The sequence below is a fragment of the Engystomops pustulosus genome, chromosome 3 (assembly GCF_040894005.1).
Source record: "Engystomops pustulosus chromosome 3, aEngPut4.maternal, whole genome shotgun sequence".
Classification (NCBI taxonomy): domain Eukaryota; kingdom Metazoa; phylum Chordata; class Amphibia; order Anura; family Leptodactylidae; genus Engystomops; species Engystomops pustulosus.
Window position 1 is genome coordinate 232,506,146 of NC_092413.1, and position 6,610 is coordinate 232,512,755.

General features: G+C 51.3%; 1 long non-coding RNA gene across 1 annotated transcript; it reads left to right on the forward strand.

The window, feature by feature from the left end:
- The first annotated feature begins 2,722 nt into the window (after positions 1–2,722).
- Positions 2,723–3,789, forward strand: LOC140120753 (uncharacterized). Its single transcript, XR_011853975.1, has 3 exons — positions 2,723–2,796; positions 3,199–3,400; positions 3,499–3,789. It is a non-coding gene; the product is annotated as an uncharacterized lncRNA (long non-coding RNA).
- The last annotated feature ends 2,821 nt before the right edge of the window (positions 3,790–6,610 follow it).

Consider the following 6,610-nt stretch of genomic DNA (forward strand, 5'->3'; position numbering starts at 1 on the left):
CCTGCAGGCCTTAGCTGTAGGTTGTGTGTCTGGCCAGTGACCCTCAGACACATGGAGAGAAAAGGACTAAAGAATTTTCCACCCCAAGAGTTTATATAACCTTTAGGAGTCGTCAGCCCAGGTGTTTTATCCAACCAACACCTTTGTACAATGTATGAAGAACAAGGCATTCCATTGGTCACATTATCACATTACTCTCAGGAAGATATTAAGCAGCTGCAGGACCAAATGGACCAGTAGACGGTGAAGGATTGTAGAATCCATTGGTCAAACTTCTCCTACATCTAGAAGGCATTGAGGGTTCACAATTTCGTAATGTAACCCGTCCGGCGGGATGTTACATATATATCAGTCTACAAATGTTCATCATCAGACAATCCAGTGCTGCCTCATTCACACAATGGACTCAGGGGCCCCCCGTTCTCAAAATCATTGGGGTCTCAAGATTCAGACTTGCCACAGTCAGACACTTATACATCATACTCCAAATTATACTAATAATGGACACACTCAAGCATCCACTTACATTGTGGCGCTGGACTGGTGCTATTCATAGGTGTCTCCGTTGGCAGTTTACATGGGGGCAATGTGACTGGTGGTATACGGTATGTGATAATACTCTACTGTTATGGTTACCGGAGGTTCTGGTGGTCGGGATGCAGCTGAATCACGCTTTATGTATTATGAGAAGATTGAGGAGGTGAAATATTCATCTATTCCTTTCAGGGCAGTCATAGAAGCTGTGCTCCGGACATTACGACGGGCCGTCTGCTGGATCGGTAAGGATCTCCTCAAATTGTAAGATTTTGTCCATATTACACCACGAAACATCTTCAAGCTGTTCATTCCTTTATTCTGCTATTTCCATAAAACCCCAAACTGTGGAGATAGTAGCTGTCACATGTGCGGACACCTCATCCTCCACCTGGATATCTGAGGGTAGGTTGGTTAGATATCCGGGGGTAGATTGGTTAGATATCCAGGGGTAGGTTGGTTAGATATCTGTGGGGTAGGTTGGTTAGATATCTGAGGGTAGGTTGGTTAGATATCCGGGGGTAGGTTGGTAAGATATCCGGGGGTAGGTTGGTTAGATATCCGGGGGTAGATTGGTTAGATATCCGTGGGGTAGGTCGGTTAGATATCTGAGGGTAGGTTGGTTAGATATCCAGGGGTAGGTTGGTAAGATATTCGGGGGTAGGTTGGTTAGATATCTGAGGGTAGGTTGGTTAGATATCCGGGGGTAGGTTGGTAAGATATCCGGGGGTAGGTTGGTTAGATATCCGGGGGTAGATTGGTTAGATATCCAGGGGTAGGTTGGTTAGATATCCGTGGGGTAGTTTGGTTAGATATCTGAGGGTAGGTTGGTTAGATATCCGGGAGTAGGTTGGTTAGATATCCGGGGGTAGGTTGGTTAGATATCTGAGTGTAGGTTGGGTAGATATCTGAGTGTAGGTTGGTTAGATTTTTGGGGGTAGGTTGGTTAGATATTTGGGGGTTGATTTGTTAGAGATCCGGGGGGAGGTTGGTAAGATATCCGGGGTAGGTTGGCTAGATATATGAGTTGGTTAGATATCCAAGGGTAGGTTGGGTATATATCCAGGGGTAGATTGGTTAGAGATCCGGGGGGTAGGTTCGGATTCCGAAAAAAAGCAGAATTTTTTTTAAAAATTGTGTCGCAAGAATATCACTCACATTCACTGGTGGACATTGGGCGCACGGCCTTAGTGAATTGCCGGAGGACCCGAATCCTCGTCGGAGAATGCACCGCTGAATGGCGACAGGACTGGGTAAGTAAATGAGCCCCATCAAGTCTTGATGATGAGCAGTAAATGACGAGACCCTAGTAGGGATTTTCCGGCATAAAATCTTCTCGGATTAGTGGTTAGCTCTGGTGACTCCATTCAACATTGCTGGGAACCATCGTCATCCATGAAATTGATTCCACCAAAATTTGCTAGAGCTTCTAACAAGTATCCAGTGACTGTAACAACCTTTGTAACATGGACCCTCGTAATGTGTCTTATCTCATCAGGACTGGTCCTGGCTTCGGCCTTAAGTCTTAATGTTGTGGGCACCTGCCAGAGGTATTTCAAGACTTTAGGGCTTAGGCCGAGATGTTCTATCAACAGAGGTCGAGTGCCATGCTCAGGTAAGTCCTCCCCAATGGATACAAAAGGTGATCATGGCTTCCAGCATTCACATATAGACATGTAGTGGTGGAAGCAGCAGGAGGTGCCAGGATTCCTAGTCTGTAAGGAGCCTGGTTTAGGGAATCAGTAATAATCTTATAGTAGTCATCCGAATAACATCCTGATTTTCACACTTTATAACTCCTGTACGGAGATTTTGAACTTCGTCGCAGGGAAACCACCAGGTCTGCATGTGTCCGGGTGTTAATGTTCAGATCAATACTGATCACACAGATACAGAGACCGATATCAGGGTGACGGCCAAGACTAGTCGCACCGACTCATGTTTCAGGACAGGACATAGCTCCATAGGGTTCCAGGCACAGATCAAAGCAGGTTCACAATCTAATAAAAAGTCCAGCATCAAGGTCAGGAACTCGGGAGCAGATAAACCACAGCAGTAGATGACCCTTAGTTTCTTCTGAGAACTCCTTTATATTGTTAAGATGATCCTGTGGATGTAGAGTCATCATAATATAAGGGATCCATACACTTATAATTTCCTTGTCTGGATATTTTTTGTCTGAATTTTGCAGTTGCACAGAGTGGTCCTAGAAGAAGAAGGTCCTGTGGGTTACCGGTGCCTGCTAGTGCCTACACTACCAGGGTGAGCTTGGATGAGTAAAATGGACTTTTTCTATGGTAGGAGATGACAACATATTGTTAGGAATATTTGTTACTTACGTGTGGATGGGACCTGAATTCCTGGACCCCAGATTCATTTTAGAGTGAGTGGCCTCCTCCACGTTCTGGTGAAGGTCCAGAATGAAGCTGTGACCAGGAGCAATGATTTCTTGGTCGTCTGACCTTTCCATTGTCAGGGAAGGGTATGTAAGATCCTTGCCCCCTGGTTCATTATTTCGTTATTTCTAATATTATTATTAGTCTTGTATAATTGGAGGGTGGACCCCCTGGTCTTGCTCTGGTGTCACCTCTACGTACCCCATCAGTTGTCGGGAGCTGTCTCGTGGTCTTTACCAGTGGATTGACCCATTCTATCTTCTTCTAGATACAGAGTTCTTGTCCCGTTTCTGACGACCCATTACATACCAGTAGACTAAGTCTGGTGAGAAGCAAGAGAACCTGGTACCGTTCATCAGCCTATGCTTCCAGCTTCCCAGCAAGAAGGGAAGACTACATGACGGATCTCAAGGCCCTACAGAAGTTCCTTCAATGTGAAGAACAGAAGGAGAGATACGCTCTGCTCTGTGGTACTAAGGATTTGTGGATATGATATACATTACTTGTAAGTTCCAGTGTCGTAATCCCTCTAATGCTTCTATATATGTTGTCTATAATGGTTCTCCAGAGATCCTGGCCTCCAGTCCATGTTTCTGGGATTACAGACCATCCATGGGATGTTATAGGCGTGATCAGCTGGAGTACCAGTACCAGGTCGCGTGCAGACCCCAGTTTCTATTTAGCCACAGGCAGTGGCCACCGGTAGAAGAGACGAGGTACTGTAGACCGTGAGGTGGGACATCTGCTCTTGATGCCAGGATGAGATGACCGCTGTGATGTCACCGCACACAGTGACCCCACATCTGAAGATCTCATTGTAAATGTGTAATTAAATCTCCCTCTTCAACGAGTCACTTTATGAGATGTCCCCTCCCTCCGTATTCCACCATCGGCTGTCAGTGATATTGGAAGGAACCAAAGCAACAAAGTGAAGGTCACATAAAGATAGAGACTAGGATGGGGCTTGTGAGGATTTGCAGAGAGCTGAGGAGCGCAGAGCAATGACGTAGAACCTTTTAGGGACCGAATGACCAAACTGTAACCCAAAACTTATCACAGCGAATACTGAGGTTTACGGAACACAACTCACAAATTAACATCTTTTGTCTTAGATGAATTTGCCCACTTGGATAACTAAGAATTAAACTAAACTAAACTGAACACACTTTCCATGGTCCTCCAGGATGATATCTTCAGTAGGGTTCTAACGGTCTTATTCTGGTAAAGAGCATCTTTTATAATTATGCTAATTACCCTGGGACATTACCACGCCTCCTGTGTGATGTCACCCGGCTCTCGGGGAGGGGAATAGGAGGGAGTGGGTGTAAACCATGGCACACAGGAGGCGGGCAGAATGAGGGAGAGCCGGAGTGTGATGTATACAGGAGTCCCCGGGGATAATTAGCATATTTTTAAAAGCCCTTTTTTGTTGAATTAGGATAATTTGAACCCTAATAAAGATATGAGCGTGGGTGACACTGACCTGGAAGTGTGGGTGTAGTTTAAAACTTGCCTATCCAATTTCCTTTTAAAGAAAAACGCAGCAATAAAACCTACACCAGCAGCCCATGATGCATCAGCACCTCCAGCAGGGGGCAGCCTGGAGTCACTCAGTACCAGACCTCCCCAGCAGCCCATGATGCATCAGCACCTCCTGCAGGGGGCAGCCTGGAGTCACTCAGTACCAGACCTCCCCAGCAGCCCATGATGCATCAGCACCTCCTGCAGGGGGCAGCCTGGAGTCACTCAGTACCAGACCTCCCCAGCAGCCCATGATGCATCAGCACCTCCTGCAGGGGGCAGCCTGGAGTCACTCAGCACCAGACCTCCCCAGCAGCCCATGATGCATCAGCACCTCCTGCAGGGGGCAGCCTGGAGTCACTCAGCACCAGACCTCCCCAGCAGCCCATGATGCATCAGCACCTCCTGCAGGGGGCAGCCTGGAGTCACTCAGCACCAGACCTCCCCAGCAGCCCATGATGCATCAGCACCTCCTGCAGGGGGCAGCCTGGAGTCACTCAGTACCAGACCTCCCCAGCAGCCCATGATGCATCAGCACCTCCTGCAGGGGGCAGCCTGGAGTCACTCAGTACCAGACCTCCCCAGCAGCCCATGATGCATCAGCACCTCCTGCAGGGGGCAGCCTGGAGTCACTCAGTACCAGACCTCCCCAGCAGCCCATGATGCATCAGCACCTCCTGCAGGGGGCAGCCTGGAGTCACTCAGTACCAGACCTCCCCAGCAGCCCATGATGCATCAGCACCTCCTGCAGGGGGCAGCCTGGAGTCACTCAGCACCAGACCTCCCCAGCAGCCCATGATGCATCAGCACCTCCTGCAGGGGGCAGCCTGGAGTCACTCAGCACCAGACCTCCCCAGCAGCCCATGATGCATCAGCACCTCCTGCAGGGGGCAGCCTGGAGTCACTCAGTACCAGACCTCCCCAGCAGCCCATGATGCATCAGCACCTCCTGCAGGGGGCAGCCTGGAGTCACTCAGCACCAGACCTCCCCAGCAGCCCATGATGCATCAGCACCTCCTGCAGGGGGCAGCCTGGAGTCACTCAGCACCAGACCTCCCCAGCAGCCCATGATGCATCAGCACCTCTTGCAGGGGGCAGCCTGGAGTCACTCAGTACCAGACCTCCCCAGCAGCCCATGATGCATCAGCACCTCCTGCAGGGGGCAGCCTGGAGTCACTCAGTACCAGACCTCCCCAGCAGCCCATGATGCATCAGCACCTCCTGCAGGGGGCAGCCTGGAGTCACTCAGCACCAGACCTCCCCAGCAGCCCATGATGCATCAGCACCTCCTGCAGGGGGCAGCCTGGAGTCACTCAGCACCAGACCTCCCCAGCAGCCCATGATGCATCAGCACCTCCTGCAGGGGGCAGCCTGGAGTCACTCAGCACCAGACCTCCCCAGCAGCCCATGATGCATCAGCACCTCCTGCAGGGGGCAGCCTGGAGTCACTCAGTACCAGACCTCCCCAGCAGCCCATGATGCATCAGCACCTCCTGCAGGGGGCAGCCTGGAGTCACTCAGTACCAGACCTCCCCAGCAGCCCATGATGCATCAGCACCTCCTGCAGGGGGCAGCCTGGAGTCACTCAGTACCAGACCTCCCCAGCAGCCCATGATGCATCAGCACCTCCTGCAGGGGGCAGCCTGGAGTCACTCAGTACCAGACCTCCCCAGCAGCCCATGATGCATCAGCACCTCCTGCAGGGGGCAGCCTGGAGTCACTCAGCACCAGACCTCCCCAGCAGCCCATGATGCATCAGCACCTCCTGCAGGGGGCAGCCTGGAGTCACTCAGCACCAGACCTCCCCAGCAGCCCATGATGCATCAGCACCTCCTGCAGGGGGCAGCCTGGAGTCACTCAGCACCAGACCTCCCCAGCAGCCCATGATGCATCAGCACCTCCTGCAGGGGGCAGCCTGGAGTCACTCAGTACCAGACCTCCCCAGCAGCCCATGATGCATCAGCACCTCCTGCAGGGGGCAGCCTGGAGTCACTCAGTACCAGACCTCCCCAGCAGCCCATGATGCATCAGCACCTCCTGCAGGGGGCAGCCTGGAGTCACTCAGTACCAGACCTCCCCAGCAGCCCATGATGCATCAGCACCTCCTGCAGGGGGCAGCCTGGAGTCACTCAGCACCAGACCTCCCCAGCAGCCCATGA